Here is a 13,996-nt window from a genome sequence, read left to right on the forward strand (position 1 = left end):
TGAGGCTCTTCCTTTAGTCACTTGAATGATTAGTCTGCCCATGATCCTTGTGTTTCTTCACATCTTACCCCAGTGACCATGAAAGACACATTTCTTTCCTAATATGTGTGAGTAAGTTATTTTATGCTCTTTTATCTTGTGGTAAACATTCAAATTAAAACAAGTATCACAATCAAACCAGTACACTTCATGTTCAGTGACAACACAGATCTTACAGACTGAAAACTCTGAAGTGGATCTCTGGGGAACATCGAATTGGGAATCCTGCCCTTACAACAGAGAGGAAATTGAGGATGACTGTACCATCTTTTGGCAAACCTTGTCCTCTGTAAGTGTTGATATCTCCCTGTAGATCTTGGGCATACATCAGGAAGGTTTGTTTTGGACTCACACTGAAGTCTTCTCACTGTGTCTTCCATCACAGCAGGTGGTCATATCTCACCATTATCTAGTCTCTCTGGGGATATGAGACTTCCTCAGTGTTTGTGGATTGAGTTTCACTATAAAGAGTTGACATATCTTTGGTCCCTTCCTCAAGTAAAGATTGTTTCTTGATTTTTTTTTAATTTATTTTTTTTACTAAGAAAATTTTTTCATTTATTTTACACACCAATCAAAGATCCCCTTCTTCCCTCCTCCTGCCTTGCCCAGCCTCCCCCTCCCAACCCAAGCCCACTCCCACTCACAAGAAGGCAAGGCCTCCTGCCTCAAGGCTGCATGAGGTTCCATCATAGGGAGTGGGCTCCAAAAGTCCACTCATGAACCAGGGATGAATTCTGATCCTACCACCAGGGGGCCCCCAAGCAGATCAAACTACACTATTGTCTTGCCATGCAAAGGGCCTAGTCCAGTCCCATGTAGGCTCCACAGCCATTGATCTAACTTTCATGTGTTCCCTCTAGTTTGGTTTGGTCATCTCTGCAGTTTCCCCCATCATGATCCTAATGCACTTGCTCATAAAATCCCTCTTCTTTCTCTTTGACTGGACTCCTTGAGCTCTGTCTAGTGATGTGGCTGTGGATCTCTGCATCTGCTTCCATCAGTCATTGGAGAAAAGTACTGTGATGAGGAGGGGTGGGCAATGGAGGGTAGGGGATAAGGAATGAGAACATAAGGGAATGGGATGGTTGAGCTGGAACAGGGAGGAAGGGCGAAAGCAATGAAAGAGATACCATGATAGAGAGTGATATCATGGTGGTAGAGAGAAACCCAGTACTAGGGAAGTTGCCAGGAATCCCCAAGGATGACCCCAGCCTGGACTACTAGCTAAAGCCAGAGATCAGACTGATGAATACCCTGTTTCTTAATTTTTCAATTGAGGAATTTATTATACTATGAGAGGAAAAGTCTTTTTGGAGAACTAAATAGTTATGTAGACTGTGGCATTTCTGTTTCTGCGGAATTCTCAAGAGAGGGACTTAGGTTTCAGAAAATATCTAAAGTGATCCATAGTTACTTTTGCTTTGGGTCCTCCAGGGAAAACATTACAACTCATTAGGGTGTAGCTAGAGTTTTCCTGCCTGGCCCACAGTCAGGACAAAGCTCTGTCACCGGCCAGTCCCACAGCCGCTCAGACCCAACCAAGTAAACACAGAGACTTATATTGCTTACAAACTGTATGGCCATGGCAGGCTTCTTGCTAACTGTTCTTAAATTAACCCATTTCTATAAATCTATACCTTGCCACGTTGCTCGTGGCTTACCGGCATCTTTACATGCTGCTTGTCGGGGCAGCGGCTGGCAGTGTCTCTCTGCCTTCCTGTTCTTTCTTTTCTCCTCTCTGTTAGTTCCGCCTATACTTCCTGCCTGCTCACTGGCCAATCAGTGTTTTATTTATTGACCAGAGCAATTTGACATACAGACTATCCCACAGCATTAGGGTATGGTTTCTCTTAGGGTTTCATTTGGTTAACTGGGTTAAATGTAGTTTATTGAGAGAAAGGAATCCTGATGGAGTCTGGAAACTCTTGCTGGGCCCTCTCTGCATCTACTCCTCAAGTATCTGCCAGGGTGTGCTGTGAGCCCCACCTGGTGACCCATGGGTACCTCCTGCAGCAGAGTTGCTCTTGTAGGGGACTTTGCTTCTAATATGTCACTCCAGAGTCAGTCTGCCTGCTGAATGGTACAAATAAAGGACACACACCTTGAATTTCCTCTATATAGCCAGCCTCCTTTGAGATATAGTCTCCTGAGCACATGATGATGGGACTAGTAGAGTGGTTTTCTCTTCATAGAAATTACTGGAGTTGGTACAAACTTGCATGTACTCTGATCATGTTACTCAATAATGGTTCTCTCAGGTATGTACTAGACTGACCTGAGAATATGTTTACAAAAATGGACATGCATGTTTTCTGTAGTTTCAATCTCATTTCTTAGGAATGGGATACACTAAAATATTATATCATTTTAGTGTTATCTAGGAGAAATCAATATGTGGGGAAACTAAATTATCACACTTTCCTGTAAATGAACCTAAATATTACAAGATCACACATTCAAAAATTGCATAATTAATATTCTCCTCTATTCACTGCAATGTCATTGAGAAAATGGGAAAATTTAACACCATGTCCTTGCAACTCTCATAACTCTTTCCATTCCTAAGACTCTTGCCATGAAATAAACAATAAAAGCAGCATGAAGGAAATGTTTAGATTAAGTTGCAAGAAGATTGAGAACTGTGGGAATTTACAATATATAGTGATAATGTGATTCTTCAATACACATTAAAAATTCTTGTCATTAATGGCCATAGTATGATGTCACTGGTTATGGATCCTGATAAATGAAACATTTCACCATGGTAGCAGTGACCCTTGAACTGTGGGCAGCAAGAGTGCTTCCAGTCTACCCAGTCATTCCTGTGCCCTGGTTATTTACACAGGACAAGTATTTTCCTTGCTGTCTGTTGGAGGGAATGGCAGTGGTACTGAGGACAACTGGGTTTTTCTGAGAGATCACGTGAGAGACATGTTCTCTACTCATCTCCTAAAACTGGATCTTTGTCCTGAGAACTACTATTAAACCATTTCCATTGATCTGGATACCTAACAAGATATATATTAATAAGTTTATTTCTGAAAGGTTTCAGTGAACCCACAGTTCATTGTTAACCCCCAGACCTGGTTTCTGGTCACTTTGTTCTATCTAAATCGTCTATACCATGTATATTTGAATGCTATATTCTAGAGTTGAAGCAACAGAATGCCCTCTTCTGAATTCCGAGGGTGTATGTAAACATGCAATGCATTGGCTGTGGGATATGATTATGTGTTAGTGTAGGTAGATATTCCGTGTTTTTACCTCATTTCTATTGCTGTGAAAAAGCAGTAACAGAAAGAAATCTAGGGAAGAATGTTTATTTTATGATTCCATGAAACTGTGCATGAATGTGAACGTCAAGGCAGAAACAAGAAGGACCTAGTCGGAGACACAGTCACAAGGTGAGAGAGAATGAATATATGAATGCTTATTTGTGCTCAGCCCTTCTCTACCCTTACACAGTCAATGTCCCCAAGCTCAGTACATGATGCTGCCTTTTTGTGGTGGGCCTTCTAACATCAATAAATATAATCAAGAAAGTCCTTCACAGGACAGCTTGATATATTCAAGTCCTAGTTTTCACTCAAGATAATAATTAGAGCTGTTACATTCTGTAACAAGCTTTTGATTTCTGGGAGAATGTTAGAGTCATGAAGCCTATAAATAAGGATAATTGAACAATTGTGAATCTCTGAAACGATTCTTACGAACATAAATTATACCTATGGTTCTAATTTACATTATAATTCAATAGCAATCTTGGCTCTCTCATGGGAATTGCACCTTGATTTAATATGTAGTGAAACACTTCTGATCACTATCACTGATTCAATTTTGATAGAAACATATGCTAGCATTAACTCTAACATATATGTGTTTGGTACAGCTTTATTAACTGGGAACTCTGAATTCTGCATCTTGCATGTTAAGTGACTGGGAAAATTACTCATGAATGGAGAGTGAATTTATTGATTTTTGTTCTTTTCCTTAATGACGTAACCTCAGTTTTGCAGAAAGTCATCAGTTTAACTGTCTCTGCCATTTCAGACCCAGAGAAGCTTCCTGCTCCTTCAGGTTTTCTGGCACATCCAGAATATGCATTGCCGCACTGTGCCTTGCACATTAATAGACACCTGAATCCTCAAATGTCAGGCTGCTGAGTTCCATGTAGGCTGTGGTGGAGTATGTGTTCCTGGTCATGGAGATGCATCCTTGGAACTTCTGTGCCTAGCTTGTGTTCCATTGAGAGAATTGATAGCCCCCATCTACTCATGCCCCATCCTTGCCTCTGCTTCAAGCAGCTCATATAATACGCAGTGAGAAACTATAGCCAAAAGTTTCACAGGACACCTTCACTGAGGAACCAGACCTCACCGTCTCAGCCTAGAGTGATACAATTAGATCTTACAATGGACAACGATGAAGGGAAGCAACCTGGATGGTACTGTCACCTGAGTCTCTAGCCTATCCTCAGATTTGGGACTGAGTAGTCCCAGTTACTGCTGCTACCAGGAAGAAGTTCCAGCTCCAGCACACAGTGAGGATATCTGTTCTCAGGAACTGTGGAGATGAGGATAGTCCTGGTTTGCTGGGTGTTATGGATAATGCTGTATTAGCCCACACAAATTCAAGTTATTTGCATATTCATGAGATGGCACAGTGTTCTTATCAAGACCTGATCCAGAGTAAAAGACTCTGAGTCAAACAGCAGAGCACTGAGTTCCAAGTCCTAACACTATCTAAGGAAATGCATCTCAGATCCTTTCCCTGAGCTTTGTGAAGACTGGCTTCTTCTCATTGAGATTCAGGTCTCTACCACCAGGCTGTTCAGCATGAAGCACATTGAATGGTCCACGACCTACATGACTCTCCTCATGGTAAGAAGTGTTTTTGATTCTGAAAATGTTTGTTGAGTACATAGAGTCCATCCTGGCTACATTAGGCTTGAGCAGAGATCACTAGAGACTATTGTGCAACTCACATCAGTGACCAGTAGGACCCATGGGACACCTCTGATATTAGCTGGACATACCTGAGACATTTCTCAAGTATGAGTCTCAGGGTTGTGAACTGCTGATTATTCAATGAAAGTACCATTGTTATTGCCATGGACACTTAGTAAATGATCCATGCTTGTGTTTCTTACCCAGAGACAACTAAAGCCAAAAGAAGGTCTTGATAAATTCAGTTTCCCAACCCCCAAAATTTGTTTCTAGTAAATTTTTTATTCCCCTTGAAGAGGAACTCTTCAGTATCATAGACTTATATGTCTTATCCACTATTTCTCAACCTTGTCCATGGATACTGATCTACTGTTCCATATACTCTGATGTAACAACACTCAACCTCACATCTATCACAATTAGTACAATTAAGACCAGGGCTAAATATCTCAATGGTAGCACCAGGGTCTCTATCAGAATTCTGTCCCTTGTGACTAATCAATGGATTCTTGCCTTCTCACCTCATATATCTAAGTTGCCCAAATCTATTAGAAATCCAAAATTCTGGCTATAATGGATAATAATGGCTGCCAGCTTGACACACCTTGGAATATAGAACTTCAACTGAAGAACTGTCTCCATTGTATTGGCTTTTACACATTGTGGGGGCACTTTCTTAAGTGATATTTAGGGTCAGGGATCCAGCTTATTGTGGGTGTTCCCATCCCAATGAAGGCGGTCTTGAGCTATGTAAGAAAGCTGTCTGAGTAAGATGGTAATCAGTGTTCATTTATGGTCTCTATTTCAGTCCTTGTCTTCAGACTCCTGCCTTAGGTTTTGGCTTCCCTCGATGATGGACTATAACTCGTAAGATAAAATATACATTTTTCCCTCAAGATGTATTTGGCCATGATATTTGTCACAATAACAGAAGCTAAACTGGATCAATAACCAAATATAATGGTTAACCAAATATCAATGGCTCTGCAGTCTTCCTAGTGTACAGAAAGGAAGGAAAGAAGAAAGGAAGGAAAAAAGGAAGGAAAGAAGGAAGGAAGGAAGGAAGGAAGGAAGGAAGGAAGGAAGGAAGATAATTCAGACAGAAAAGAATCCCCCTGTTCTGCCTGCTGTAGAGTATAAGAAGGAGGAAGGAACGGAAGAGGAAGGAAGTGAAAGAGAGAGAAAAAAAGGAAGGAAGGAAGATGATTTATACCCTGGGAAGAAGCCCTGTCTAGTGTGTAGTCAAATTGACACAATCTAGAAACATCTAAGAGAAAAGAAATTTCAATTAAAAATGTCTCCTTAAGATCATTCTGTAGATAATAAAATACAATCTTATAATGTATTTTATTGATTAATGATGGATCTGTGGGAGTCCAGTCAATTGTGGGTGGAGCAATCTCTGGGTATGTTGTTATGGAGTTTGTAAGAAAACAGGCTGAGCAAGCCATAGGAACCAAACCCTTTAGCTCCATTTCTGCAGGGTTTCCAGTTTAACACCTACTTCAAGATTCTGCCTTTTCTTCCTTCAGTGATGGCACATGACCTGAAAGTTGTAAGTAGAAATAAAATATTTTCTCTCCAAGTTGCTTTAGTTATGTTATTTTATGATAGCAATATAAACCTAACTAAAAGTACCCCTCCCGCTTAGCATCCACACCTGGTAATCTGACTTCAGTTGTGCCTAGTGAGTCCCAAGGTCTCTGCAGTCCAGTCTGGTGATCAGAGATGCTCTTGTCTGGACTCTAAGGGAATTTGGTCACAATTGTCTAGGAAATTATAACATGGTTGTGCCCTGGTCTTGGAGAGCAGCACACAAGCTTCTTACTGAAACCTTGTCTTAGACAGTGACTTGCTTGGGCTAACCTGAAGTTCAATGCAGAGGCTCATCAAGCGAGGGCAGTAGGAAATCCAGAGATCAACAACCCTGTTACCTGTCTACCTTCTAACACTTTAGCCTCATGCTGAAGCTCTGGCAACTTGGCCAGAATCTTTTGGGATCATTTGGACAATGGTCACTGTAGAGAGCATATGATAGCAAGACTTCACTCTAATGCACAACAATCTTTCGTATAATACACACACACATACACACAGACATAACTAAAACTGGGTTAAAGGTGTTAGAGGAATTTATCTGCCTTATCTATTATTAGCTCTGTCTAGTACTTGCATTGTCCCAACTGGTCTCAAATTTATATCGTAATTTGATTTTTATGAGACTAGTGTAGAAATCACACAAGCAGGGACCTAGGCAGTGACTCAAAGTGGGTATCAGTGTTCTTTCAACCCCTGAAAAACCTATAGTTGCTCTGAATAGGATCCTGGTTACCCTACAGTATATCTCCTCCTTCTGGGTCTTGCTGCACCCCTGGAGTCAACTTATACCATAGTGTACCATGGAATCAACACTGTACCAGGGAGTGTTACACTTGCTCCATATATCAGCTGCCAATATTCTCAGATTTCACAAGTGAACTGAGGACCCAGCCTCAGGGATTTTCAGTAAAAGAAGTAGGTACTCATTTAGGATTGAGAAACAGGCTGGCAGCATACTTTATGAAACTGTGCATGTAGAACCTCAGCCCAGACCTTCTTTAGGAATGCATATTTATCTCTGGGTTGTTCTGTACCTCCTCTGTGATTTGTGCTTGAACATAGGACTAATTGTTCTTTGTTAACTTTAAAGAGTATGCAATAGTGAAAATTCTGGGAAAGACCCACAGCCAAGGTACCTGAATATACTTTCTTATCAGGTCAATGAAGTTGTCTATTGTGTGAAGCATAAGAATGACACATGATATTCCCAGAACAGCGTGGGCATTACGTGGCCTCAGGAGGACTCCCCCAACTGTAACAGGCCTGGGTTCATCTCCTCAGAGCTTGGCACATACAGTAGGCTTTACCAGCATCTTCTATATTGGCTGTGTCCTCCTCTGTCCCATACCTATGCTGGGATGTAAAGATGCTAAAATAAGGACACACAAAAACAAGACTCCAGGCTCCAGATACAAAAGGATGACTTTGGTGTGTATTTAAGGATAAGGAAAGAAATGTTAAGTCTTTACTTACTGCTTGTGGTACCATGAAGACCCCTTCTGCCTAAATGAGAGCATCATAATGCTCAGATGATGCAGAGGATGCCACCCACAGCCTCATCGGGTGGCAGGACAGCAATGCCTAGGTAATTTATTTGTTCTCTATGAGGACACCAAGGTTTGTTTGGCTTCTTGTACCTTGGACAACAAATTGTGCTCTCCTGGTGGCTCCAGGAAGCTGCTCATCTTACTGTACTCCCTGCCTGCATAATGGACCTTAGACTCATGGCAGACATAGAAGCAGATTCAAAACTTTTTTAAGCCCAAATGAGCATACCAGTGCCCTGAATGAAATGCACACAAGTGTACCACACGGTCCATTTGCCTACTCCTAAGGCCTGCCAAGAGGTAGCCCCTGACCATGGCACCAGGAGAGAAGCAGCAAAGATGATGGGGCCCATGAAAGTGGAGTAAAGTGAGTGTCCAGTGCAAGAAGTCAGAAGATGAAAAGGCACTCGTCTCCAAAACTTTTCCTCATCTGTTGTCTATTGCTGTCCTATGATTTGGTCCACATATAAGCATGTTCAGATTCAATCCACTCTGTCACATTAGTGTGGTTCAAATACTGTGGATCATTTGGTGTTATCTTTATGGAATCTCTCTCATCTTGTGTCCCTGTGACCTTCATATGGAATGTCTTACCCTGTATCTCATTATCTAGAGTTCTTTCCATCCACCCTGGGTTATAGTTTATACTTTTAATATCATGCAGAATATTATTCTCCTTATGAAACCACAAAATCTACTGCTCCTCCAAAAGTTTTTCAGATGCAGAATAATGCAGAGTGGTATTAGTTTTTAAATATTATATAATCTAAAAGGGGGCTTTGGATTACTGTATTTCACTACTTTGAGAGCTGGACCCTGGTAGTAAGCCCTAGGTGGAGTGATTGGTCAAATAAGAGAACAGACCTTGAGGGCTAGCTTCAGGAATGCAATATAACTGATTTTGCAAGGCAGAGGGAATTGGGGAGAAGGACAAGGCCTGCCAGAGCCACATGTTCCATATTTGAGTGGCCTAGTGTCCCTTCATGTTTTTTTTAAATGTTGAGATAAAGATTAGAATGTAGATTTGCTGCATATCCTCTGGATAGATACCAAAAATAGGATGGCTGGATCATAGATTAATGCTAATTTTGGTTTGTTAGAAGCCCCTTAAGGATTTTTGTGCTAATTTTCCTGAGATGTGGTTAAAAATGTCTATTTAGCTGGGAGGTGTTGGCACATGCCTTTAATCTCAGCACTTGGGAGGCAGAGGCAGGTAGATCTCTGTGAGTTGACACCAGCCTGGTCTACAGAGATAGTTGCAGGACAGCCAAGACTCCAGTGAGGAACCCTGTCTTAAAAAGCCAAAATAAAAAAAAAAAGTCTATTTGCCCCACATAAGGAATCAATATAAGATTAATGCAATGACTTCATCCTACTCAGAGTTTTTGAGCTAATGAGTTCATTGAACCATTTTAAAAAGAAGAAAAGGGACCCAGAAACAGATGTATCACCAGAACAACCTTCCCTATATCATGACAACTTCATGAAAAGTGCACAAATGGTGTTTCCTCAGTTCGTACTCTACATTCTCAGCCTTTCCTGGGACAAGGATATCTATATCCTGACAGACAGGATAATGTGCATGTGGCTGGAATATGAGTGGGAGTCCTGACAATCCACCCACATCCTTCTCTGAGGACTGGTAACAGGTTCCACCTTGGGAGGGTTTTATGCAATAATCACTGCTACTCTGATTTCAAAATGGTAACCCTGAAAGAAAGCATTCCACAACAGTGCTTTACTGAAAATTGCTGTGGGATGGTCTGTATATCAAGTGTGTTGCTGATTGGTCAATAAATAAATCACTGATTGGCCAGTGGCTAGGCAGGAAGTATAGGTGGGACAAGGAGGAGAATAAAGCTGGGAAGTGGAAGGCTGAGTCAGAGACACTGCCAGCCGCCACGATGACAAACAGCATGTGAAGATGCCGGTAAGCCATGAGACACATGGCAAGGTATAGATTAATAGAAATGGATTAATTTAAGCTGTAAGAAAAGTTAGCAAGAAGCCTGCCACGGCCATACAGTTTGTAACCAATATAAGTCTCTGTTTACTTGGTCGGGTCTGAGCAGCTGTGGGACTGGCAGGTGAGAGAGATTTGTCCTGACTGTGGGCCAGGCAGGAAAACTCTAGCTACAGAAAATATCCCTCTGAGTTTACTTCCTCCCTGACAGAACTCAAAGCTTGACTCTTCTCAGGGTCCTTGCCCATGGTTCTTCCTTTTCCTGGTTTCGGTGATGGTGAGTGCAACAGGTGTACCATGAACTCTCATTGTGACTTTCACATTTCTTCAGTGAAGTGAACCTCAACATCTTATATCCATTCCTATGTCATTTGCATGGCATCTTTGAAACTATCCAGTCTTGTATTCAGCTTATTTAGAAAGGTTCATTTTTGTTTTTATTTGTGTGTGTGTGTTTATGAATATTTCATATGTATGTGTGTGCATGCCTGTTGAAATCAAAAGAGGGTACTGAATTGCGAGTTTCCGGTGACTGTGAGTCACATATGTGGATACTGAGAACCAATCTCCTAAAGTGTCTCATGTGCTTTAATTTACTGAATCATATTTCTCAATTTTTCAGCTTGCTTTAACAGGATTATCTAATTTTTTTTGTTATTGACCACTGTGGAGATTAATACCCTGGATAGTTACCTATTATCTGAAATTTGGTTTATGAACATTCATATTTGTTGTTTACTTTATCCACCATTGATTTACTTTCTTTTTTTTCGTTTTTTTATTAAGAAATTTTCTACTCACCCTACCTACCAACCACAGATATTGATTTACTTTCTAAAGGCCTTTTTTAGGTTATGTTCAATACACCTTAGTGTTTTCCTCTTGTTTGGAGGTAGGACTCTAAATATTCCTGTCCATCTTGCTTTCTCACAAGCTTTCTTTGGTATCTTATTATAGTTTTCTAATTCCATAGCATTTACATTATTAATTGACTCACATACTGCTTGATAGAAGCATTAATTTCAATTATTTGTCTGTTTTCATGTGGTATCCAGTTTCCCCAAATTATTACATCATGTTAGGTAAATATGCAAGCTTAAATCTCAAAAATGTGGTCATTTAAGCAACAGCTGAATAATGAAAACATCTGGTGACATGCCAGCAAAGAAGAGGCAATTTTTACAGGGTGCTGCTACCTCCAGATAAAGAATTGTAGCCAAGTAATGGGTGCTTGTAGAGCAGGAATCAATTTTCTTAGAGAATGTGGCCTTCACAACTTCTCCTGTCCTAAGTGGTTATCCTTAATTGCATACACCTGAGAGCAGCACTAAATGGACTCAGCAGGTTTATTTTATGTGTGTCTGTGCTTAATAATAATCATTAGCAAGGAAAAGGCCCATGAATTTGAGAGGATATTGGACTTACAAGGAAAGAGTTGGTAGACAGAGAACAAGAAATAAGAACAAGCCAGGCAGTGGTGGCTCATGCCTTTAATCCCAGCACTCAGGTGGCAGAGCCAGGCTGATCTCTGTGAGTTTGAGGCCAGCCTGGTCTACAGAGCCACATCCAGGACAGGCACCAAAACTGCACAGAGAAACTCTGTCCCCCCCCAAAAAAAAAACTGAGAAAGAGAGGGGAGGGGGAGAACAATTTGCATACTGTACATATTAAAGAATTCTCAAAAAATTGAAAACAATTAAAAATACATACATTTGTTGTTTTCCATTTTCAATTTGACTATGTGCCTGCTTTTTGTGTTACTACAATGTTTATTACCTGTATCCTAATTTTCATGGGCTGTGTTTTCCTGTTATATATAAATCATACTTCAGTGACTGACTATGAGAAAAATTCTGCTCTATTGAAATGTATGCCTCTGTCCTTCTACCAATACTACACTGCCCAGGATACTATGCCAAAAGTTACTGTAATCTTCTCTGTATATAAATAAGAAGAGAAATAATTGAGTACATTAGATGAAAATCCATTTGAAGATGGTTATAGGAATTGATTTTGGTGTTCTCTGAGCACCCCCTGATGGTCAAAAGATGCCTTTAGGGTAATCTGAGTATTCTTTCACTTCAGCATGGCACAACCCATGTTTTTAACACAACAGAACAAAACTGGGTCCTGTATGATCAGATAGGCCAACCACAGATTGATTCACTTCATTCTTGTTTTGAGTTTAATTGATGACATATCAAAAGTAGCTGTTGAAGTGAAACCAGAAGCTACACAGAGAGGATCGGTAATCTCCCAAAATGCTCCAAACTGCCTTTAGACTTCACCAGTTGCACAACACATTGGGAAAGGCTAGTACCCAGGGCAGAATTCAGTTTTCTGAGAGCAGTTAGGTAGTGATCATGTTATTAAAACAATGTGACATTTTACTTATGACTGATGACACATTCCTGTTTCCCACCTTACTCAGGCAATTGAGGTTTGAAAACAATGAATCCAAGTTAACTTAGGAAAGTAATTCATAGCTTTAATGAAGCCTGAGTAGAAAGTTTTTGAAGCCTACAAAAGACATAATATGTCCTGGACCTTCACCTTACCTCACCACAGACTCTCTGAATCATACAATCTATGTCAGTTCTTATCAGAGTGAGCACATCCATGCATCTTTGTAGGGTTCATTTTGGAAATTCAATAATGATTCAATATACTGTAATCAGATTAACATTTGAGCGTTTCCTCATTTCCAACATAGATTTCTATGTGTTGTGAATTTTCTGGTCTTGTTTCTGGTTACCTTAAAGTATAACTTAGATTATTTTAACTCTCAGTTATCCTAATGTACTAAAGAATAATAGCAATATTTCCTCTGTTCTGTGTTCTTTTCCTCATACTTGACATGTTTCTGTCCTCAGTCTGCCTTATCAGGGTAACAACTCCTTCAGTCCATTCTTCTGCAGGTATGACATACTAATTTCTCTAAAAGACTAAGGGAATGTAGCAACTTTGTCTTTGTGTCTGGCTTATTTCAGTGAACACTGTGAAATTCAGTCTCATGGTGTCTGCATATGTTAGAATTGTTTTTTTTCTTCTCAATGATTGATGGTATTGCACTCTTTATGTATGCCATCCTTTTTCTTCATGACATCTGTGTCAATTCTATATTTCTATCTATGTACACATGTTAAATATTGAATACTTCACATGTTCATAAGGATTAAATGGGATGTCTTTACCAATCACCTCCTTTCATGGCTCAGAGATTTTCACAAAGAGGAGGTAGAAAGATTGTAAGTGCTAGATGTTTTGGATGACTCCGAGCAAACCATATTTTCCAAACACAATTGAACTAATATGTGTATGAACTCACAGTTACTGTGACATAAGATTTGCACAAGTTCAAATCAAACAAAATCCTGCACTAAGAAGAGGAAGTTGACATAAATTTTCACGCCTAATCAAGAAACTATTTACAATTGCTGCCTGCTGGGACAGGGAAATTACTTTTCTCTAAAGGTGGATAACTGAGTATATCAACTATACTACTCAGCAGGCCCTATACTCAGCAGTATTTAGCCAAACACAAAACGGACTCTGTAGTTTGGGGGCACATTTTGTTTTATTTTGGTTTGGTTTTGTTTCACTATGTTTTATCTTTTTGTCGTTGTTTTTGTGTGTTTGTTTTCAGTTTTTCAAGTTTTTTGGTATTTTTTTCTGATAGAAAGAGAGATGGAAAGAGAGAGGGAGAGAGTAGAAGAGAGAGCATGAAATTAGGTCAGGAGGAAGGTGCAAATGTAACAAAGACTATTGTGGTCCTGTCCATTGATAGTCTTTTCCCAGTGTCCGTGGGAGAATCTACAACAAGCTGATGATCTAATCTTAGATGATATCAAATAAATCTACATACATGAAACTATTTAGTCCATTTGCTTTGTTCTTCT

This window comes from Peromyscus eremicus, chromosome 14 (genome assembly GCF_949786415.1).
Source record: "Peromyscus eremicus chromosome 14, PerEre_H2_v1, whole genome shotgun sequence".
Classification (NCBI taxonomy): Eukaryota; Metazoa; Chordata; class Mammalia; order Rodentia; family Cricetidae; genus Peromyscus; species Peromyscus eremicus.